Genomic DNA, 24906 nt, shown 5'->3' on the forward strand with positions numbered 1-24906 from the left:
TCCTGAAGTTTCAATTTTTATTTTTTTTTAAAGCAGGATTCTAAAACGAGGCGTTTTATTCTAATACTGCAAGGCTGTTCTTCGACAAGCGGTACAGGTAGCATAATGAATTCTGAGCCTCTAAGCAATTATTCATTTTTACTGCACGCTGCACATGAAGACAATTGCAAAAGTCAATAAGAATGTACAAGATTCATTTTATTTTCATAACTTTCAAATTACAAAGAAATCAATTTTGCACCATGTGAGTGGATTTCACAATAATACCAATTTTATTAAAGGTAATGAAATGCGGTTTGACAGCTAATGAGTTTGGGGGTTTGTTTGGTTTTTTTTTTTAGGATACTCCTCATCTCTGCCTAGCAAGCATGGTGATTGGGCAGGATGGCCAGGTGCAGATTAAAAACACGCAGAACCATCTAAAAGCACATCCCTTCTAAAACCAGCCTGCAAACCCAATCAGCAATTGTCCTGAAAGACACAGACAGGCACCCGATCAAATCAAACCACATACCACAGGGGGAGGATAATTTTCAAAAGAATTAGCGTGTGTAACTAAGCAGCTATCCGGGGTGAAAATTGCACTCCTTGTAGCCGCCAAAAGTACCTACGTTGTTTCACAACAATGCAGATTTTTGCCTTGGATGAAAAGGGGTGGGGCCAGGGGGAGAAGATAAGGGCGGGGAAAGGTAAAGCAGATGCAGATTCTGTGGGCATTTTTGTACCTGTGGTCTCCAACGGCCACGAATTATCCTAGCCCAACCATTCCAGGGACGGTCCTTGGCTACAAGTCACAGACTGCGATTTTCTCTGCTATGCATGCGCCCCCAGTTGCAGTCAGTAGGTGTCACTGTTGAGGAATGGCTGGAACAACCCCCCCTCCGCCCCGGTGGCTATGATCACTGACTCTGTGGTAACCCGAGCTGGCCATTACTACCATTGCCTACGGTACTTAAGGAAAAGCTGACATTTCTGCACTAGTATTTCCTTTTTCTTCCCACATTGTCATTATAATTGCAAATTACCTAGACCCTTTTTAAAGGTTAATATTTGTTTAACTCATTTCCTACATCAGAAATCCACACTTCTTTTTTGGCACTAATTTGATTCTATTATAGTAGTGAACACTTGGCCTACTAATTAAATACTTAAGCCTTACGAGCAGCCTACCTTGTGAAAAGAATATGTAGGCTTGGTATGTAAATTGGCATGCATACTCCTATAACAGCTGTACCCATAACCATTTAAAAAAAATTAAATATATCATACTGAACACTAGCACTGCAAAACACACTTAATACTACGATGTGTCAATGGGGTTTCCTAAGGGCTCTCAGAAGACTCGTGATAAGTTATTTTACAAAAATGAGGTGAGCAGAACTGGCAAAAGCCTGCTGATAAGCAACCATGGGCACATCACTGATTTCACATGGTTAGAAAACACTCTCAAAGTCCTTAATTCCAAGTTTGAGTAGAGGTAGTTAAATAATTCACTTATGGGTCGCACAGAGAACAGAGGAATTGCTTCCAGCAATTAAAATAGCCACAGATTCACATTTACATTTTCAAATAATGCATTACCTTTGAATGCTTCACATCCATAAATATTTACATAAATTCAAACCAATCAAAGCAAATCCGAATTAAAAAAAAATAATAATAATAATCCTGTCAGAAATAAATATTATGCCAGCAAATTCAAGTCAAATATTTGCATTTCCAAATTAGGTCATGAAGGACGGTCCGTCCTTTGCATTGAGGTATTTTTTTAAATACTGAAGGAGTACAAGCACCTACACACTTACAATGCACAGCCAGGATCCACAAAGCGTGAGAGGAGATAGGAGGCCCCAGGCCGAGTGCACCGCAGCCAAGAATAACAATGGTGCCGTGCCCCAGGCTCCTCCTCCTCCTCTGCTTGGGTTTTGCATAACCCAAGATCCCAGCAAGATAAAAATCTCTCCCGCGGCGTTTGGAATCCCTGCAGAAAAACTCCCACTAAGGGCTGCGGGCGGGGGGGAAGAGGAGTTGCCTCCAGAAGGGTGACCTCCAGCACCGACACCCTCCCCCCCCCCCCTCCTACCACTACTACAAAATTGAAACAGAACTGCCAGGGCGACCGATGGCCTTGCTGCAGCTGAAGGGCTGACGGGATACCCGAACCCGAGAGTATGGTTTGGGCAATTTGCGACAACGAACAAGCACTGATTCCTCCTCAGTTAGCAAGCATATGCCTTGGTGAGGGAGACACCTTCTCCAGGAATGCTGAGCGAGGATGGGAAGAAGATGCAACCGAGGGTGGGGAACCCCGGTAAACTGCAAGATGCAGGCTAGGGTCAGAGTGACAGATAAGTATGAGAAAAATAACCGTGAAAGCTTGCTGGGCAGGCTGGTTGGGCCGTATGGTCTTCTTCTGCCGTCATTTCTATGTATCAAGGTGAGGGGCCAGACCACAGTCACAGCCTAACTGTTTTCTTATGTGGCAGGCGTATTTCCAGGAGAATGTGGCAGAGATGGCGACGGCCTAGCTGGCTCTTAGGGAGGGCAAAAAAACCCCCCAACAAAATCGATAAAAACGTAGCTGAGAATTTAATCGCCCGGGAATGGTGTTGCTATTAAATATTGTATCGCTAATAAAAGCCGTAGCCTTTGCTCGTTTTACACAACGGGTGTCGGATCTGCTGCTCCGTGTGTTTTCAATTGTGCCAAGAGGGGTAGAAAGGTCAATGAAGGTGGCCCCGTGCTATCGTTACGGTATTTGCTAAAACAATGCTACTGCAGTTCTGAAATCATTTCATTTTGACGGCCAGGCGGCTCTCTGGATTTGCAGAGGACCAGAGGCTTTGCCTTCTGTAACAGGTTGAGGTCTGGAAATTCAGCATTCCCGCTGAGAGTGAATATAAGTCATTTGCATCTCACAGCTGTTGCGCGGGTCCGTGTGAAATGAGGTGACGGTCTGTTACCAGCATGCCGCAAAGAGAGCTCAAAAAGCCAGCAATCAGCATGGAGTGGCTTTGGTACGGAAAAGAAAACGTGTTTTGTGGATGGACTGCCCAAGCCCAAGCTACAAGTATTCTTTGGATGAACAGAGGGCTTCAGTTTCCCCTGCTTTGCACTTTTGCCAGTGTTAAATTCATGTTCTAAAAAAAAAAAAAAAAAAAAAAATCAATGGTTAAAAAGAAATTGATTAGCAAAGTCCAAATACTTTTGAAAAACTCAACAGTTTTCATTGCTTTACATCAGGAACGCAAGTTAATTATTCCTCTGGAGCTAACACCTTTTCCAATCAGGAAAATAGTTTGCAGTACTGCGGATCTGAGTCCTGGCCTGGTGCTGAGGTCTGGTAATTAAGAGCCGAATTGATGGAAAGGTTATATTGCTACTGTGGTTCTAACCCTTTAATTAATGATGGTAATGATCTCTACCTTCCTTAGTGATGCTAAGTCATCCCAAAGTAGAGGCATTTACAGTGTTGCAACAGGCGCTACTTCTGCTGAGTGAAAAAAAAGCCAGGTCACATGAGAGCCGGCGATGTGATAATTAAAAATTAACCACAAGGTTGTGAAGTTTTTCTTTGAGGATTTGTTTGGGAGGGTTTCTGACAACTTACCTAATGACTTTTGGGGATAATTTCAGATGGTTTAGTGGAAAGATAATGAACCTGTGTGGGCACATTACATCCAAATGAATGATCCTGATCCAGATTATGATAAATGTGCAAGCTAGAAATGACGGGCAGGGAATTATGTTCAGAATGCAGGTCAGAGGAATGAAAAAGTGCTATCTGTGTAAGGAACTGTATCAGCATCATGAAAGTACGGTATGCATGTAAAAGACTGTTTTCCCATTCTCTCTCTCTCTATGGCAAAACTCTACTGAAACGCCACCTCAATAAATCCCTTATTTCCGGGGACTTGGATGAACAAGTTGCTTTTTTGAATGCCCTAATTCCTCTGAATGCACCAGCAAAATGTCTTTCAATTAAGCTTCCAAGTACATTTCCTATAAGAAACAACTTTCACATTATACTCAACTCATATTCTGCCAGCGCTACATAAGACTGCTATGTGAGGCAACATCAGCGTCACAACTTGCAGTAAGTTTTCTCAAAAGGAGAAAAATATTGGGAAAGTGCCATTGCTCCAAGCCAGAGCAATGTGGACAGGGGCTATATAAATCCAATTGTTAGTCCTTGGAAAATGGGAAAGATTTGTGCTCGTATTACGATAGCGCTACCTGTTCTCCACATGATGCATGCATGTAGGCTATGTGCTAAAAACAACCTACAGAATTGGCATAATCTGCCTATTTTATTTTATTTTTTTATTTAAAAACTTTTATTGAAACATATATAGATAATAAATATTTAACAGGCTAGAGATCCAACATGACAACTCATCATAGGTACAATGTAATTATTTAACACAGCTCCTGCTTATTACTGGCATTAGTAGCATGGGATTTACTGTTTGGGCACTTGCCAGGTTCTTATGGCCTGGTTTGGCCACTGTTGGAAACAGGATCCTGGGCTTGATAGACCCTTGGTCTGACCCAGTATGGCAATTTCTTATGTTCTTATGTCTTATCTTTTTCCTTCTTTACTATTGTTCTCCTATAAGTAGTACCCAAGTAACTATTTACTCAAATATCCTTTTTTAAGTCGAGAAAGATTACATAAAGAACCAACCATACACTCCAAATCCTAATCCCCTCACCTAGCCCTTAAGTAGCAGCACAAGGGAATTTCACTTTCATAAGAAGAGAAAAACCTACACACAAACTCATTCTTAAATCATCCCACAGTCCACTGCAAAATTGTGACTGTAAAAAAATAAAACAAGGTCCTGCCAGGCTTTCTGCCTACCCTTTCCCCAGCTTCCCCACATTCAGAAAGGTCTTTGTGGGGAAGGAGTGAACCGCAGACCCTCCTGCTCCACTCGTGCTCTAGCAGGCCGTGAGGCCGGTGCTGTTTTATTGTAGGGAGATAGAGATGCACCTCTGTAAACACACACACACCCCTTCTCCAGAGGTCACCGGGACTGGGGAATAGCAAAGGAGACTCAAACACCAAAAATGGAAGGTCCACACAAAGAGCGTGGATTCAAAAACTAGAATAAAGAATATATTGCAAAGTTCCAATTTCAAAGTCCAGAAAGTTAGAAAAAAAGGCAAATGGAAAAGCTGAGCAAACACAGTCCATCACTTGGGAGTAAAATAGCTTTCCAGTCCAATCAGAAAAATAACTTCACAATTGTTTCTCACAGTTTAGTCATCTTTAGCTATTGTTTCCTCTCAAGGTCTTTTTTTGCCTGAAACACACGGACAGGAAACCTAATTTGACCTAATTTAGACTTTATCTGCTTGGAGTGAACAAGGGAGAAATAGGAAGGACTCGCTGGGAGCTGTGAATTCAACTGGGTCAGAATGAAAAGGAACCGGAGTCGCACGCTCAGCTACCGTTTAGTGTTGGACATTATTTTCTGCTCTTTGAGCACAAGCCCCCAAGGGATCTGACCAAATGAAAGAGGACAGAGACAGTTTTCAGAAACAAGCCGGAAGTGAATACCTCTTCAGATGGCGTACATCAGATTCCACACATTTAAGGGGACCATTTTGACCAGCCCACGTTGTTTGCAATATACGTGGGCACTTCTAGTCACTTTTCAACGGAAAACCACATATATTGTTTTCCTAGGAAAGTTAGCAGCCACGAGAAACATGCAATAAACTCCCCCTCCTCTGGGTACTTCGCACCTGCTTTTTGCGGGGGGGGGGGGGGCAAAATAGCATCTATTTATGGACCTGAGCAAAAGGCCCTTCCAGACTACTAAGATCCTTGTGCAGAGTCCTCCATAACAAATGCATCAACAATGTAAGTCAGGAACAGATTCACACAATGGATCCTTCAAGGGAGCAGCACTCACCCCAAGAAACCCCCTCCAAGAAGACCTCTGACAAATACAGGACTATTCCCACTTCAGGAAGCAAATCAAAGTCTGGAGTTTCGATCAGGCTTTTACAGCTAAACCAGGAACACAAAACAGCTGAACTGACGAAGGAATCTGCCTGGCATTCACCTCAAATTGCCTTACATGTGCTGCTATAATCTAGAGGCGTTTGCTGCGATGGAGCTATTTATTTATTCTTAGAGTTTACTCAGGACTGTTGAGTTATTTAGAGTTAGGCCTTGAGGTGCACCTTATTTTGTCAAACTGCATTGTTATATTGCTATTTAAAATTCTTTAATCCTCTGTAACGTGAAGCCACAAATGACCTGTTTGCAAGCTAAATTTCTAATACACCTGTAAGCAGCTTTCAGTGAATTCCCACTTTCTAAAAGGCAGGAAATAAATAAATGGAATTAATAAAATGACAATCAAATATCCGTATACTTTTATTCCCCTGAGCTAAACATACCCGCTGGAACGCCCCTTTTAGGACAGCTACAGGTAAACATTGCATTTGAAGACCACGCATACTTTTAGCCTGTCAAATGTGGGCAATTTTCACATAGGCCCATTTTCTGAGTAAATCACCATTGACCCTTGCCCTCTTAAGATGTGAGATATTGGCACCCTCATTACCATCGTCCAAAAACACCACTTGAAAATGTGTTTAAGCATCACATATTGAACCTTTATACTGAAGATGCTGTAATAGTTTTCTCCCAATCCCTGGCTGACATCTTTTCTCGCTCCTATTATATTAAGCCTAGCCTCTTGCAAGGCTGCAGTTATACTACTGTTATATCAGAGAGGCTGCTAAAACGCTGAATGGGGTAATCTGGCACTCTAAGAATCATGCCACTGTGATTTGATCAATGGATATTTCTAGGTACGGATTTATTAGGGCAGAAAATTTCCAGGAGGGAAGTTGCAGAAGCAAATATTCCTTTGCTCCACCTACAGTATGAATTACAAAATCAACCAACCAATCACACCACTGTCTAAAACAGCTGGTTTCCAATTGATCAGCCATAATTGTTTGCTGAAGAATGGGCACCATGGAAAAATCATTACAACACATTTTATCTATCCTGTTCCACTGCATAGATTCTAATATGGGCATTTAGGGTTGTTCTTTTTTAAATTAAATAATGTTTTGGGCTGCTTATGAGCATCATACACACACAGGGGTCAATTCAGTGGGTGGAAGGGGTCCTTAGTAGGTGGGAGAGCTGAATCGGAGATGTCTTGACGGGTTAGAGGGACTTTGTGGGTGGGGACACCGAGTGTGGGGGTTGCATTGTGCGGCGGAAAACTGACTGGGTGGTAGGGTTGAGGAGGAGGTTGTGTTGGGGGTGGTATTGGGAGTGGGGGGGGAAGGAGGCTGTGGTAGGTTTATTAGAAGGGGAATTAAAAAATAATATACTGTTACAGGCAAAAATTGCATACATTGCTTCCTGTTGGCTTTAATGGCAGCATAAGGGAAACAAAATAATATAAATGGCATAATGACATGAAACAATTATTTGTCAATGCACACCTCTAGCAAACACATGACTAATACCATTCATAAACCTGTAATGCCAAACTAATGCATCAGACTGGATACAAGAGCTCTGCTACCGTCTGACACCTCAGGACTGCAGCTTCACATACAGGTTTCAAACTCCTAACAGAGGGAGCACTGCTGCGGAACACAATAAAATGTTATTATTATTATTATACTAAGCATTACGACCCTGGGGGTATGAGTAATACTAGATCTCGGTTCATGTCCAAACCAACTTAAATAGAAATTATATGACCACTATTAATTTCAGGCCTGGCGGTGCAGCTAACTTTTGTAAAACAGAATCACGAATTGATCCCGCAGTCAAGTAAAGAGATCCACTGGATCTGATCCAGCAAAACAACAGTTAAATGCTGCAAAGGCTGCACCCGCAGTGGTAGCGAGAGCATGCGGCTCATGAGTGTTAAGATCAGGAGCATTGCTGGTGGATGCTATTGTGCTGCTTCAGGTGCTCAATCCCGGGATGTCGTTTCATTCGTACCACATAATAATCAATAATGTCTTCACCGTATTTTTTTTGCCACGGCATCATAGAAAATTTGGGGCCTGATTTACTAAGGTTCTATCTCTCCCCCCCCCACATCCCCGTCTCTATGGAAACGAAGCTTAGTAAATCAGGCCCCAAGTGAAATATTCTCTCTGCACGCCTTCAGAACAAGAATTTTTAAACAAAGTCCACATCATAGGATCTATCCATTCATCTGCCTGCTGGGAAACTGACATCCAGAATCCTGAGGACTATAAAATCAGGGAGATTCAATCAGCACTTCCAAACCGTGCCAGGCAGGGGAACATATTCAGCAGCGCCAGGCTCTTCACTCACCTCCTGGAGGAAGCCTTTTCTGATATAAGACATTCCCAGAAGAGGAAAATATACAAAAGCCAGACCGGCATTCTTCTCTATGTTAAAAGATTAAGTAATAAGCTCCACAAAGCTTGTCTGACTAAAGCATTATTTTTCCCCTGGGAGGATCTTCTCAGCTCTTTGCAAATCAGTAACAAAAGGTTAATTGCATAATATATAAGAACTGTTATCAGTTTTCAGGGAAGACTGTTGTCATTACATGGATGGGTAGGTAATTGACTTTTATTTTCAGCTTCTTCCTCACATCTTTTTTTTCCCTGATCTCCTTTGTAATATTAATAAATATTTGTCAGAAAGCAAAAAAATATAGCAAAAACCATTAAAGAACATCAAAAGGTCTCTATACTTCTAAGATAAAAAGAAGAAAGTTAATGAGATAAAATACTTCCTTGACTTCAACTAGCTATGTTTACAGGTACCAAACAAAAAAAAAAAGTCTACACACCACTAACCAAAAATATATTTCTGTTCTGCCAATTTTAATTTCAGATAATAAATCTGATACTGAAAAACAGAAAGTATTTAAAGAGTATAGAAAAGTAATTGAAAACAAAACATCCAGCACCAGCATAGTATAATTAAGGCAAAATGTTAAAATTAAAATGAAGCTGAAGTCATGAGTGGCTCTAAGTAGTTCAGGCTGTACAGATTAGAAGGGGTTTGCATATGGCCAAAGATAAAAGCTACAGCCACGCCCCAGAGGAACTGGTCTAGTGCTCAAAGCTTACAAAAGGGATCCCTGCGCCCGACAATTTAAGGGCTGAGCCACATGTGGGAGGACCCGGTGGGAGATTCGTTAATGCTCATCAGTTAAGTAAGCTGCTGTCTGTGTGTTGAGCTGACTCCTAGGGAAGTGCTCTCATGTGAAACAAAAACTCTCTATCCATTTCATTTGCAAAGTGAAATATAAGAAACACACACACAAAAAAAAAGTTTTAGTTTCATTTTAGAAAGGGAACTACCCCGTTGGCCAAAGCCCCCTTTCCCTTCCTCCCTCCCTTTCCCCTGCAGGCATTTTACCCCAGCCGTTGCTCAAAATGGGCCAGGAGTGATCCCCAGTCGCTCCTGCCTGTCAATGCCATATTCCAAAATGGAGGCAGCCTTAGGTCAGCAGGTGCCATTTTGGAATACAGCAGCAGCGGGACAGCAGCGACTGGGGATTGCTTCTGTCCCATTCCAACCCATGGTGTACGGGAGGGCTTTCTTTTCTTGTTGTTTTTAGTGGCTTCAGTGTGCAAACAAAAACAAACAGGAATAAAAGTCTCAAAAAAAAAAAAAAAAAAATGAACCCCCCCTCCACAAACAAAAAAGATTCCTCTGCACACCCCTACTGATTCCCTGGAGATCTTGACCCTGACCTGAATCTGATGCGAGTACTGCAAACCGGACTTGTGTGTGCAGCATCTGCTTGGAACTGAAACCCACAGAGGTGGATTTTAAAAGCGCGTAAGTGGGCCGCGCGGGAGCTACGCAGATTTTAAATAGCCGGGAAAGATTCGCGTCCAGAAAAAGTAGGCTGAAAAGGGGCAGGGCATGGGCATTCCAGATGCGGGGCAAGAGAGAGAGAGAGAGGGGGAGAGAGAGAGAGGGGGAGAGAGTCTCTTTCTAGGGCTCAGTCTGATACTCTGTGTACGCACTGTTGAAAGAAGTGGGCTGGGGTGTTACAGAAACATTCAGGGATATTTATTGTAAAATTCACATCCTTAAAAAATTTTAGGCCTTGTAAGCGATGAACGTTCTAACAAGAGGAGTTGATTTGTACCCTGCAGTCTCTGCTAGCTGCGTCGTAAGGACTACAATTCTTTAAGGAGGTCAGTTTTATAATGAGTACCCCTGAATGTTTCTGTAACACCCCCCCCCCAAACCCCAACCCACCTCCAGAAAACTCACCCCAAATCAAAGTGCCCCCCTTATTATGGTGCATATACTGAGTGTCAGGCTGAGCCCTATAGAGAGGCGCACTCGCTCTCTCTCACTCTCCACGTGTACAGGCTGCAGACGTGCGCATGAAGAGCATTTTAAAACCTACGCGCAGACTTTATAAAATAGCACATATCTTTGCGCACGGCCCTTTTAAAGTCCACCCGTTATTGGGCAAAGGTGCCTTCGTGTTGAAACCCACAGTCTGTAGCCAGGATAATATTGTTATACAACCAATTGGAATAAAGCCAAGCTTGAGTTCTATAATCTCATGGTTTATAATAGTAGAGACTCAAAACCTTTTTACATGGAATGGAGGAGTAGCCTAGTGGTCAGAGCGGCAGGATGCAGCCCAAGGTGAAAATTCTGCTGCCGCACACTTTGCGATCTTGGGCGTCCCTTCACTCTCTGTTATCTCAGAAATAAAATTACTGTGGTCTGCAAGGCTTCTGGGGACAGGAATCTACCTTCAGTATCTTAATATAATCTGCTTTGACGTGGCTGACTAGTCACGAAAGGAAGAATATAAATCAAAAATCGTCAATGAAACTCTACTGTACAACGCCTAGTCTAAAAGGCTTAATAAATGTTGAAATAATATATTTCTTAAGAATGGTAACACAGAAGCTCAACGATGACATTTTCGCTTTGAGTACATGATGAACCTTAAGCTCAATCCTTTTTCTTACGTAAAACTTCTAAGTAGACATGCTAAATACATAGAGAAAAATCATGACCTTAATCATGGAGCTGATCATCAAAAACATTTTAAAATTTTATTTTATCCCCATTTTCTACATCCCAACCCCTCTACCTCAGAATGTATGCCCTGGCAATACCTGTGTCTTCACAATCCAGAACGGCTGGGAAAAAAAAAGTCCCATCTGAGACTTACCCACTCCTACGGCTGGGCAAGAGTCACTACAGTGATAAGAGACACAAACTCGAGCTACAAAGTCGTCTCCTCCAAAACGAAATCCTCTCCTCAGTTTATTGGAGATCCAAATTGTCTCAAGATTCAAAATTAGAAGATTACATGGAAATGACATGTTCTGTGCCCACGAGGCGAAGGTACTCACTCCTTATTTGCTGATCATTAGGGATATGCTTTCATCTGAAACAAAATAGGAAATGTCCATTAAATTTTGTTCATTTTTCTTTCATTTTGTTTATAAAGTACACATCCCCCTAACTATAACCATCAAAAATGGTTTTTTTTTCCAAAAGCTCCTTGGGCTTGCCACCATCCACCACTCCCATGGGATCCCCACTGCATTTTATCCCATCCCCGAGGTCCAAAGGGGGCAAGAGTGATCTCCAGTTACTCCTGTCCCACTGGAAAATAGTATGCATTAAAAAAGAAAAGAAAACAAAATGAAACAAAAAAATCCTACCAATGAAACAAAACAAAAAATAAGGACCTGTTCAACCTCAAAGGTCGATTTTAAAACGCCGGCGCAAGGAAATCCTGGCAGATACGCGCGTGGCCAGGCACGCGCCGAGAGCATTTTCAAAACGGCCCAGCCACGCATGTATCTGCCGGTACGCACAGAAGTGCCGGCAGAACAAAAAGGGGTGGGCCGGCCAGGACAGCGCCATTTTGCGCTGTCACGGTGACTCCTCGGAAGATGCAGTAAGTAGTAAAACAAAAAAAATTCTAATGGGGGGGGGGGGGGTTAGGGGTCGGGGAAAAATGAGAGAGAGTAGGTAAGGGGATAGGGAACTGGGGATGTCCCGATCGCGTTGGCGCACGCATGTTATAAAATCGGCGCATCACAGCACACACATGGACGCGCGTGCACTTCTTTTAAAATGTTCCTGTTACTGAGCATGACACTAGTGGCACATGTGCTCTGTGGCTCTAAGCTTTGGCTAAGAATGCATGGAGCACACCAAAGAAAGAACAAGATAATCAGGCCAGCAGAGTCAGATGATATAGATCAAAAAAAATTGAAGAAGGTAAAAAAGAACCAAGTTACAATCCACATATTCAAAAACAATCATTATTCCATTTAGAAAAGAAAAGGAGAAAATCAACTATAGAGAACACTCTTTTAGAGGAATAACATCATTTTGACTGACTTCCATCATTAAGTCTACATTGATTCTTGAAAATGAGTCTAAAACTTGAGTTAGTCTGTTAAAAACATTCAGTAGCACCTGGAACTTGCAAGCTAATTTATATCTCAAGATCTTTAATGGGACTAGGCCAGTTACCTCATTATTATTATGGCATTACTACATATAAAGCAGCATATTGTAGATTATTGATCAAGGTTATTTAGAGAGCAGCCAACAAGGGATGTGCATTTGTTGGAAATTTCTCATTTGTTTCATATTGCTTTTAAAATGAAACGAAAGGAAAACAAATAAAATTTCATTTGTTTCGGCTCCTCTCATTTAAAAATAATAAGACCATCACTGCTACCAACCTCCTCCCAATTTCTGTGTTCTCTTCTCATCCTCCCTAGCCTCTCCGCTCTCCTGATCTTCTATCTCAGTGCCATTTTGTATGACAAAAATTTACAGTGGCGCCAGTGTCATTTGCACTAGCAGTAACTGTGGGGCAGAAGCAGCCAGGGATTGCTCCTGCCCAATGAAGACATTTTCAAGAACAGGATAAGAGAGTTTGACATGGATGCTGGGAAATGAGGGAGGGAGTTTAGGCCCTAACATTTTAAAACTTTAGTTTTGTTTTTCATTTTGTAAACAATCTTTGTTGTTCTTTTTTTTTTTTTGGTTTGTTTTAAAGAAATGAAATAAACAATGAAAAAAAATGAAAAATTAAACAAAAAAGTATCTGTGCTATTCCCCCTTAAATAGCCATGTAAATGGCTATTTAAGGGAGAAAGGGCTATTTGAAAACTGGCCACCCTGGATACGGATTATTCTGAAATACACATACTTTTACCCGCATTTCCAGGGCAGGGTTAGGCCGGGGGAGACAACACATGTAGTTTTGCATTCTATGTGTTTTTGCTGGAAAAATGATCCTCGGAAAAAGCAGATGCAAATCTCGTCGGATGCTTTTTCCTTGGGCAAAGAACATTGTGCAAAATCCACAGGGAAAAAAGAGAACCACCCCAAGGCTATACTCCATAAACCTTTAGCAACACCAATAGCAGACATTATAGTGGAATGTCTGCTTATTTGTTATTAGATAGAGATTGCAAAGGCACGTATTTAAAAAAAAAATGTGCATCTAACATATTTGGTGTGTCTATCAATCTCGATTTTATATTAACTCATTTGCAATTCACTCTTCTCTGGATACTTCCAGAACTGAATGAATTCTTCACTGTAGAATAAACTGACATCTGTTATGTATCTGATGCTTATAAGGTTGACTATCTACATAAGATGCAGTTTTTTCATTAGAACACAATGTTCCTACTTTCTTGCTCCTTAATCGCAGAGGGAAGTCAATGTGTTGCTCTGCTGTTACATCCAGAGTGCTTGTGGTCTTTGCGAAGCAATTCTGCAGCAAATATAGGACAAAGTCGACCTCTAGTGGTCTAATATAAAAAGATGCACGCCTCCTACCCTCATTCACATAACCCGTATTTCTGACTTTTCCCCATGAAGATCATGGAAGCTTTGCTATACAAAAAGGACACAGTAGGGATGCATTTAAACTTAAATTACTACATGCATTTGCCAATTAAGCATGCTAGTAATTAAGAATGAAAGACCTAAAGTTGTTATTGTTGGAGTCTCTCTGAATGGTGAGAGTTTTAAGACCAGGTCAGTCTTGTTTTTTTAAATTGGCGTGTTCTAAATCCAGAATATGTAGAAATAAGGATTCACAAACACGTTGTAGGTAATACCCTTTAATGGACTAACTCAATATATACAGAAATAAGGGGCCAAACAATTAATAAAAAGGTATAACCTACAACTTGTTTGTGGACCCTTATCTCTACACATTGAAGAGGAATTACGCAGCAACCAAAATCCAGAATGGAATATTAGATTAGGCCAGTTGGTTCCCAAATTCAGCTCTTGCGAGCCCTCAGGCTGGTCAAAATATGCAACCTAACCTAGGTCTCAAATCAAATGTGTGTATATAGGTGTCATTAATATTCATTGGGGATATTCTGAGAACTAGACCTATTGGATCTGTATTTGGGAACCACTGGGTTAGGTCATAGTAAGCCGTCTCACAGGCAAGATCCACCGATTTGACACAGGCGCAGAAATATGTATAACTATGTGGCAACATTTTATAAGTTTCCAAGAGGGAGATGACTTTAAAGCTTCCAATACCACACACCGGAGGAAGTGAAACATGCTTAGCCAAGAACAAAGGAATCTCTCCTAAAAAAAAAAGAGGGAAAGCTGATAACTCAGAGAAGGCACGCGTGCAGGGCAATGAGGATCGGGGTGTATACTTTAAATGGTTTTGTTTTGGGTTTTTTGATTGTTTGTTTTATTTACGTTTCTTTTTTTTTTTTTTTTTTATTTGAAACAAAATGAACTGAAATAAATAAAGAAATAAAACAAAATAAAGAGCCCAAGGCTCCCCCCCTCCCCCGCTAATGCAATCCAGTGATCACGCTTCCAAAATTAAAAAAATTGAAGGTCCCCTTGGGTCTTCCCCTATCCCAGCTCTGGTCCTGCCTTACTACATCCGGGGATCTTATCTGTCCAAATGAGGCAGGAGAGACCAAGAACCTTCACCCAACTTGGTAATCTCCAGCCTGTTAAGCACTAGGGTTTGAAAACGAAGTCTCTGCCTTTAAGCCATGATGATGTCTTGCTTTTTTTTTTTTTTGCTTCTATTGAATTATAGGATTTTTTATTATATTAAGCTAATTATGTCCTAGATATCATTAATAGCAAAACAAATTCCTTCCCACTACCAGGCACATGGTGACAAACCACAAAACCCTGCAAAAAAAAAAAAAAAAAAAGCTCGACAGCATAACAGCACTAACACCCAGGACACACACAGCCTGTGGCTCCTGTCAGCTAAGCCCTTTGCACAACAGGCTCCTCTCCCCTCACGCCTGGCTGACCCATTTGCACACTTCTCAACACTTTTCAAGGCTTCAGCTCTCACTGGATTTCTCTATTTGCTACAAGGCCAACGTGTCTTATCTGCTGTATGCTTCTTCTTCACAGCTGGTTAGTTTTCTAACTCAATTTTTTTTTTTTTTTATTAAGAGGATCAACACTTAATCCCACTTCGGAGGACACTGCCAGGCCTGGTTACATTTCCAGTGCGTAAGTGTTTGCATTTAGTCTGAAAGAACAAACCTTCCCTCCAATCCCTTGCCTATCCAGTCACCTCTGTGCAAATTCCATAAGCAAGTCAGAAGGCCCAAGGGGGATACAGGACAAGGCAGAAGGAAAGCAAAGCAATGTGGGCCAATGCAAAGAGCCATGGTAACTCAATTAAAAGGCAAACGCATTATGAGAGAGGCAGGGCTAAATGAGGCTAGGACAGGAGCAAGCGTGGCGGTGTGAGGACCTCTGCTGGCAGGGAGGCTGTCTAGCAGGCAGGATCGTAACAGTACACCCCCCCCCCCCCCCCCCTTTTAAGATCCCCTGCTTCTGGGTCCCATTTGCCATGAGGGCTGTGAATAGTAGGCTGGGTGTTCCTCAATGCTAAAGGATGAAGCATTAGCTGTAAGGCCAGCAAGTACTGGATGCAGAGAAGTTGCAGAGTGAGTAGTTCAAGGCTTGGAGTGGCTGGGAAGCTATGGGTACTGTCTGTAACAGGGTACCACCCCATGTAACAGAGTTAGGGTCCCTTCTGGGAAGGGGAGAGACTGGAGCAGCAAGTACTGGGTTTCCTGGAGTCACAGATGATGTAGTCCAGGTCCTGGAGGGAGAAAAGGCCGATTGGACTGGGGTCTTGAAATGTACAACTGCAGCTAAAACAGGAGCCATTAGAACGGAATCCGCCTGGAGCTGAAGTGCTGGGCCAGTCTCTCAGCAGTGGACTTGCTGGACTGGGGTCCTTCTGGAGCAGAGTTGTAGAACTGGAGTCCCTCTGGTGCAGAGGTTTTGGACTTCAAACTGGCTCAATCTGGTACTGAAGCACAGCAGAAACTGGCGCAGCTTGTAGCAGGATTATTGCAGTGACAGGTCCCTTAGGGCTGGGAACACAACATACAAGAGCCGGAAGGCATCAAAGATGTAACCAAGCCTCTTGATGGTAGGACAGACGCACCCGACTTCTCTGTGTACAAAACTTCAGATTTTGCAGGGACAGCAGCCTGGACTAGATTCTGTGAAGCAGGATTGGAATAGACTTCAGAGCCAGGTTTAACCAAGAGGAATCCTGAGAGAATAGCATTGGGAAATGCACACGCTACCTTCCTTGGAGTTAGAGCAGCCCTTGCTGAGGTTTTGCTGAAAGCAGCTGGATGAGCCTGAGCTCCAGAGATTGAACTAATGGCAGCTATCTGCTTTAAAACGCATGCAGTCTGACACAGAGGCAAAGGAGCAACCGCAGCACTGGAATCTGGAGCAGGATTTCTTTGTGCAGGCATTTGTTTCTTATTATTTTGGCTAGTCTTGACTGTGATTGAATTAACTGTGGATCTTAGGGAAGCTGGTATACAAACAGATTTTGCTGGTATGATCTCTAATCTAGTTATAGTGAGCACCAATATATATGAATTATGTAACATAGACTGCCCCCTTTGGTTGTAGTTTGCTGGTCTTTTCTATTGTAAAGATTTGCTGTGCTGAGACAGCCTCAGAAGAGCGCAGGGATTTCTCTGAAGCAGGTTTAACAGGAAGTGGTGCAAAAACAGACTTGGCAGTGGGTTAAATAGTTTCTGGTTCAGCTTCGGACTTCTGTGCAGCAGATCTAAGGTCATCAGAATTTGGGGTCTGTAGCTTGGAAGCTGTTATCAATGCATCACAACCAACACAGATATCTGTGAACTGAAGGTTTGCAAACCGGCACTCCTTACATACCCAACTGAAGGGGTTAGGGATATGGCAATGAAAGCACTCTGGAAAGGATGGTTGGTTCCAGATCTGGCAACCAGGGATACCCAATAAAGGGCAGTATCAGGGATGGCTTCAGGAGCTGGGGCTGAAGCACAGACATGGGTGGCGAAAGGTGGAGTAGAAAATATTTGTCTAGACACCAGGCTGGCAAGGGGTCCTGGATTTATGCCTATGGGGTCAGTACGATCTCTTTATTCTGTCATACAGTTGGGGAATAAGCTAAATGGAGATTTCCCTCACAGAAGCAGGGTCAGACTCTAGGACAAGGCCAAACAGGATCTTCCACCTGACCAGCCACCTCCCCCGCAGGTTAAGCCCTTGGGTTTTGGTGGCCAGCAGGACTTAGGCTGTAACTGGAGATAAGCTGGGTCTAAGATTAAAACAGGTGTGGGAGACAATGCAGGGAGAGGCAATGAGGCAGGAATTGGAGGCAAGCTGGACCTGAAAGCTGAGGCTGGAACCAGATGCATAGGCTGGTACTGAAGGCAGGAAGGAGGTGGAGACAGACAGGGGCTGGAAACAGGAGGGAAAGCCTGGCCTAAAGACAGGGCTAGACTGCAGACATGGCTGGAACTGGAGGTACAAGCTGGGACTGGAGACAGACACAGAAGGCCCTCTGGGAACTGGGGCCCTAGGGAGGACTAGACATGATTGATTGATTGATTTATTTATTTAGATGAGACAAGGCAAGAATAAGTCAGACTAGACAAGAAAAGGAAATACAGAAATCCCAAAGGGCAAGGAAATACTAGAAGGCCCAAAGGCCAAGGGCAGAACTGAGCAGGACAAGAAGGCTTAAGAGCCACAGGGCAGGCAAAGAAGGGCAGAAAGGCCACAAGAAAGACAGAGAGCCACGGAGGCCAGAAAGGTAGGAAGAAGGCCACTCGCCAGGAAAGCAAGGCAAGGTGGGCCAATGCAAAGAGCCAAGGTGACTCGATGGAGAGACAATGAGTTGTGAGAGAGGCAGGGCTACATAGGACTGGCCTTGCTGAGTCATGGGAGCATCAAGGAAGTGGCTAGGATGGGAGCGAGCTTGGCTGCGTGAGGACCTCTGCTGGCGGGGAGGCTGCCTAGCAGCTGGGATCATGACACTTTCCACTAACAGTCTCAATCATGTAGCCCCTCTTTTCAAGTCACCACACTAGTTTTCCATCTGCCTCTGCACACAGTTTGCACTTCTCACATTCACAAAGTGCATTCATTCTGTTACTTCTCATTAAACTCCCTCTCTTCCCCCCCATGACCTTGGTTTCTCATATCTGCACCATTCTTTTCCATGGTTCAACTCAAGACTCATATTCCCTCTTTGGCCATATTCAGATTCTTCCTAAAACCCACTTTTTTTTTTTAGGCTGCTTTTAAATCTTAAATCCTGGCTCTCCTTGATCATAGTCTTTTCTAGTTTAACCATGTTTTCTATAATAAATACATTTCCCAAAGCCTCTTATTTGTCTCGGCCCTATGTCTTAATTGGAGCATACGCTCCGCTGAGCAGCGTTGTCTCTTGTGTGCATCTGTACAGCGCAATATCTATAAAAGTGATAAACAAAAGCAACAGTGGCTGCATTTATTTATCATATTTTTGTAACACCCTCCCGTTCAGTTACCTTGCGAGGGCATTCCTGGGTCCAGGACTGACCGTGCAGGAGCCCCCCCTCAGGTGTATTTGGCCTCCGGTGCCTCTACCTGGGGAAAGAAGGTGATAGTGGGTGGGATTTCCCTCTCTTCACTCCAAGAAACCTGAAAAACACATGGAACTGGAAACACGGCCGGCAATGTTGACAAAGAAATATTAGACTACACGACTGTATACATTTCTACAAGGCACCATATTTAACAAGTCAGGGGGTATTAGTCCCCACAAGGTATAGAAAAGAAAAAATCTTTTGCATTCACTTTGATCCAGGACAAATACCTTCCCCCCCTTTTTTTTCCTTTCTATTGTACCCCAAGTTTTACCTATGTGAAGAAATGTGTTGGAGGCCAGTGAGTACTGCCAGTCATAACAAGGGGATCCATTTTCTCCTGTCCTCCATCTCTACTGCTGGGTCCACAACCTCCCATGGGACCCGCCTCCCCTTCCTGATCCCTCGCTGGGTCCACTCTGTCCTAGGCGACTCAGCTCCCACCTCCCAATCCGCCACTGTGGGCCACATCCTCCTGGATTATTCGACTCTGCCACCTGGGTCAGTCTGTACTGACCCAGGTGGCAGAGTCCCTGCTAAGGGAAAGAAGACCTCTAAAGAGTAGGATTTTTTGCAGGTAAAAGGGAACCCTTTCACTACGATTCCACGGGACAGCCGCTGGGAGAGCATGCACATTTAAAATCGCCATGGGCTCTCCCCCAACCACACCACAGCCAGAAAAACCTGCGATCTCAAAACACAGGCCTACTCACCATTCCCCACACTAAACAAGCACCCCTCACTTCCGCCAGACAACGCACCTTCTCTGTAGCTGGCCCCACCCTCTGGAACAAGCTCCCCTCCCAACTCAGACTGGAACCCTCCATTCACTCATTCAAAAAGAAATTGAAAACATGGCTATTTCACACATCCTAATCCTCCCCCCTCACTCCCCAATGCAACGCAGACTTTTCCTCCCAGACCCTCCTTTGCAATTACAGTACATTTGGCTTCCAATTTTGAGACTCCCTAACCCTTCATCTCTCCTATAACACCCACTGTTATCCCTGTAAAATTCTATTCCTGACACCCTTACCCCCCGTTTTAAAGCTCGCAATCAAAATTAACATTACACTGTATTTCGTTGTATTGTATTTCGTTGTACCAGACAGAGTTATTGTTAAATGATTTTTGTTTTTTAGTATCAATCTCAGTTAATGTTAAAATGTAAAATAGTACGACCTTTAGTCTTACTATTCCAGCTGTTGTGATGTGAACCGATGTGATGTACGCCAACGAATGTCGGTATATAAAAGCAAATAAATAAATAAATAAATAAAATACCCAGAGGTCTGTAATAAGGACACCTACCTGCACAGAAAGAACCCTATAACCACAGTCAGACGTACACTCATCAACTTGGACAAATGGACTTTAATTTAACTTCAAGAATCAGTAAACTTTATTTTAACACCCAGACCTGGTCCTGTCTGAGTCATTAAAGCCTCTCACCCCATGGGAAGCACCTAAAGTACAGCACACACTCTGGCACTGATGTTTTGAGGTTTGGCGCCAAATGCCTGAGAGAACGCCACCATTAACTGCAATTAAAGCGCATTGCTCATACTACTGGACTGAAGAATCCCCCTGATGCAGAAACACAGTTTTGAAATGTGGACCATGTCGGGGCATGGGATTTAATTATTTAAGATGAATTTTAGATTTGCTTATAAAACTTAACTAAAAAATTGCACATTATGCCAAATGATTATTTAGAAGGCAATGAAGATCTATGACCGGTAGTGCCTATTATGATGGCAATTGTCAATAATTTCACTTATGCATGAGGTAATTTATTGACCAACATACACCTGTTCTCTGAAAAAAGTAGCTTATGAACAATTGTCATCATTTTAAATTGTGACCTTTGGCTCACAGGAAGCCAATGAGGTTCCTTCAACAGTGGGGTTATGTGATATCTATCCTTGCCACTTATGACCCTTGCAGCCACATTTTGAACTATCTTCCTGGCTCGGATGACTTTATCTGGAAACCCAACAAGGAGGCCATTGCAGGATTCAATATGGCTCAATACCAGTGCTTGCACCACAGATCTGTATAACTGAGAGGACAGTAATGCTCTTCATGGCTTCACCATCCTAAGTTTACAAATGCAATCTTTGCTACATTCTTTATGTGGTTCACCATAGACAATCTTCAGTCTAGCAGTACACCAAGATTTCGTACTTCAGTTAAGATCGGTAATACAACCCTTCAAGGTTTATCTGTAAACCACTAAATGGGACCTTTTTCCCACCCACAATATCCTAATCTTGGTCACATTCAATTCAAGTCCTTCGTCTCCCAACCATATACGGATTTTACTCAAACTATGATAAAGAAAAGACAATGGAAAACTATCTTTATCACTAGGAAAAAAACAGCTGAAGGTTGTCTGATAAATATTATACGATGCACCCAACTCGCTTAACAATTGTCCAATATTTGACAGAGATAAGTTAAAAAGCATGGAAGACAGGGCAGAGCCCTGTGGAACTTCCAAGCTCAACGAATGCCAACTTGAAGATGAATGACCCAGCTGAACTCTTTGTTTCCATCCTTTTAAAAAGGACTCATACCATTGTATTACTGCCCCTCTTATTCCAAATTGACCCAACTGAGAAAGCAGTAAATCATGACAAACAGAATCAAAAGCGGAATAATCTTTTCAGTCCTATGACTTTCCAAGGCTGACAGCTCATATTACACTGCCTCTTCCTATTGCAATTAATTTCAATGGAAGCAAGCTCTCTCTCTCTTCCACTCCCTTCCCAGAAGGTTGGAGAGAGAATTAATAAACATCAAATAATAAATTAACAAAATATGAGTTAACCATTATAACCAAATTTAAACCTAAGCTAATATAAAAACAATTGTCTAATAAAGGCTAAAACAGCAAATAACCCATAAAATAAAAAATGTTTATATTGTAAATAATAGACATAAGAATATTTATTATAGTATTATTTATTTTAGTATATTTAGCTCATGCCTTTTCATTGTAGCACAAGGTGAGTTCATGCAGGTACAGAAGGTATTTTCCCTGTCCCAGAAGGCTCACAATCTAAGTTTGTACAAAGAATAACCATTCTTCAAAGACCTTCTAAAAGACAAATAATCCTTGAAATATTACCCCGAGGAAAGGAATTCCACAACCATTCACATTCAAAGTAGAATCCATAAGAATATACTGGGTCAGATCAAAGGTCTATCAAGCCCAGCATCCTGTTTCTGACAGTGGCCAAACCAAGTCACAAGTACCTGGTAGAGTAGGTTCAATCATTCTTGCTTATAAAACCAGGGATAAGCAGTGACTTTCCCAAAGTGTGAATGGCTAATAATGGTTAATGAACGTTTCCTCCAGAAACTTGTCTATCATAGCTGTCAACCCAGCTATGCTGCTTTCACGCATCCTCTGGCAACAAATTCTACAATTTCATTGTGCACCGAGAGAAAAAAATATTTTGCTTGATTTTTTTTTTTTTAAGTGTTATCTATTAGCTTACTGAAATGTCCCCTAGTCCTACTGGAAAGGGTAAATAACTGTTCCATATTTACCAATTCCAACCCACTTAAGATTTTATAGACCACTAGCAAATCTCCTCTGGGGTCAAAAGTCCTAATCTGTTTAGCCTTTCCTCATAGAGGAGCCATTCCATCCCCTTTATTATTTTGGTTGTCCTTCTCTGTACCTTTTCTAGTTCTATATTTTTTGAGATGGGGCTACCAGAACTGCACACAATACTCAAGGTGCAGTAGCACTATGGATCCCATACAGAGGCATTATATCATCTTTCATTTTATTTTCCATTCCTTTCCTTAAAATACCCAACATTTTATTTACTTTTTTGACCACTGCTGCATACTGAGCCAAGGATTTCAAAGCATTTTCTGGGAATTGATACCTAATATAGAACCCAATCATGTAACTATAGTTTGGATTATTCTTCCCTATATGAATCATCTGCCATTTAGATACCCAATTCCCCAGGCTCACAGAGGCCTCTTGCAATTCTTCACAATTGGCTTGTGATTTAACTATTTTGAATATTTGTGCGTCATCTGCAAATTTGTTAAAGTCACTCATCACTCCCTTTTCTAGATGATTTCTAAATCAATTAAAAAGCACTGGTCCCAGTACAGATCCCGTAGGCATTCCACTATTTACCTGTCTCCAATGAGAGAAATGACCATTCAGTCCTATTCTGTCTCTTATCTTTTTACCAGTTATAAATCCACAATAAGACATTGCCTGCTATCCCATGACTTTTAATTTCCTGATGAATTTCTCCTGAGGATCCTAGATTGTGATCCTTCAACACTGAAAATCTGCAGGAAAGCGCACATCAGCACAAGAGCATAAGAATTACTGTTTGGGTACTTTCCTGATACTTGTAACCTGGATTGACCACTGTTGGAAATAGGATGCTGGGCTTGATGGACCCAGTATGATAATCCCCATGCTACTAATCCCAGTAATAAGCATTGGGTATTCTCTAACAGGTAGATTTTTAAAGTGTTGCTCGCGCAAAATCTGCCCCATACATGCGTACTTGGGCCACGCGAGAGCAACACAAATTTTAAGCAGCTGGGAAGTGCGTCCATACCTGTGCGCATGACAAGAATAAGGAGGCAGAAAAGGAGCAGGGCATGGGTGTTCCGGGGCTTGGCCAAGACTTACGCGCGTAACCCCGAACCTTGCAAAGGCTGATCGTGGCACGCGATGGCACGTTACCTGCAGAACTTTACTGCTGGTCCTGATGAGGAGGAACCAGAGGGGTCCTGAACAAAGGGGGAGAGAGAGAATATGATACTCTATATATATCTCCCACTGTAAGAGGAGAACTTTCAACTCGGGGTGAATTTTGGGGGTGCACTGTTACATTGGTCTGCCTAGGGCACTAGAGTCTGTAGACCCTTGTAACCCCACCCATCCTGAGTTGAAAGTGCCCCTCTTCAGTGGGGCACTTTCATATTGTCCCTCTCTCTAACATGGTCACTTGTGTGAGCATGTTATTAAAATATGCACGTAAAGGCTGCACACATGTGGGCAGCAGGGATATTTTAAATGATACGCGTGAACTGCACACACGATATAAAATTAAGCGCATCTCTGCTCACATACCAGAATTTTTTAAATTTTACCTTTAAGTCAGCTTAATAGCAGTTTATGGACTTCTCCTCCAAAATCTTGTCCAAACGTTTTTTAAACCCAGCAATGCTAACTGCCTTAACTACATCGTCTGGCAATGCATGCCAAAAGCTTAATCGTGCATGGAGGAAAAATAAGTTTCTTTGGCTTTAAATGTGCTATTTATAACTTCATTGTATGCCTCCTAGTCCTTGCATTACCTGAAAGAGTAAATAACGATTCACATTTAGCTGTTCTAGTCCTCTCATGATTTTATTAGACCTCTATCATATCCCCCTCAGCCATCTTTTCTCCAAGCTGAAGAGCCCTGATCTCTGTAGCCTTTCCTCATAGGGAAGCCCTTCCATCCCCTTTATCATTTCCGTCGCCCTTCTCTGAATTTTCCCCAGTGCAACATCCTTTCTGAGATGCTAGAACCAGAATGCATACAGTATTCTAGGCATTATGCCATTCTCCGTTTTACTCACCATTCCCTTCCTAATAATTTCTAACTGTTTGCTGTTATGACCGCTGCACTTCCCTGCCGAATGTAGCACTGACTTTAAAACGTTGAAAAACAATAAGCGTGCTCATAGTGATTTGGAAAGCGTTCAATGTTCTACCGGGGTCGGTCCTGAATGAAAACATTTTCAATTTGGAAACAGCTCTGAATCTTAGGTAGGAAGACGTTGCATCCAAGCCCACCCTTCTCGCTATAGTCACAGCATCTCAAGCACGGGCGCAGACAGATGACGTCCAAGTTCTCCCTCAGTGCCGTCGCTGAATCTTTACCTCACAGGGCCTGCGGGAGCAGGCGGTGA

General features: G+C 42.5%; 1 long non-coding RNA gene across 1 annotated transcript; it reads right to left on the reverse strand.

Annotated features, from left to right (window-relative positions):
• Window positions 1-260: 260 nt before the first annotated feature.
• Window positions 261-24847, reverse strand: LOC115076158. The gene is made up of 3 exons (XR_003852694.1): window positions 24574-24847; window positions 11196-11414; window positions 261-3140 (listed from the first exon to the last, which is right to left on the reverse strand). It is a non-coding gene; the product is annotated as an uncharacterized LOC115076158 (long non-coding RNA).
• Between the last annotated feature and the right edge of the window lie 59 nt (window positions 24848-24906).

Source organism: Rhinatrema bivittatum, chromosome 14 (genome assembly GCF_901001135.1).
Source record: "Rhinatrema bivittatum chromosome 14, aRhiBiv1.1, whole genome shotgun sequence".
Lineage (NCBI taxonomy): Eukaryota > Metazoa > Chordata > Amphibia > Gymnophiona > Rhinatrematidae > Rhinatrema > Rhinatrema bivittatum.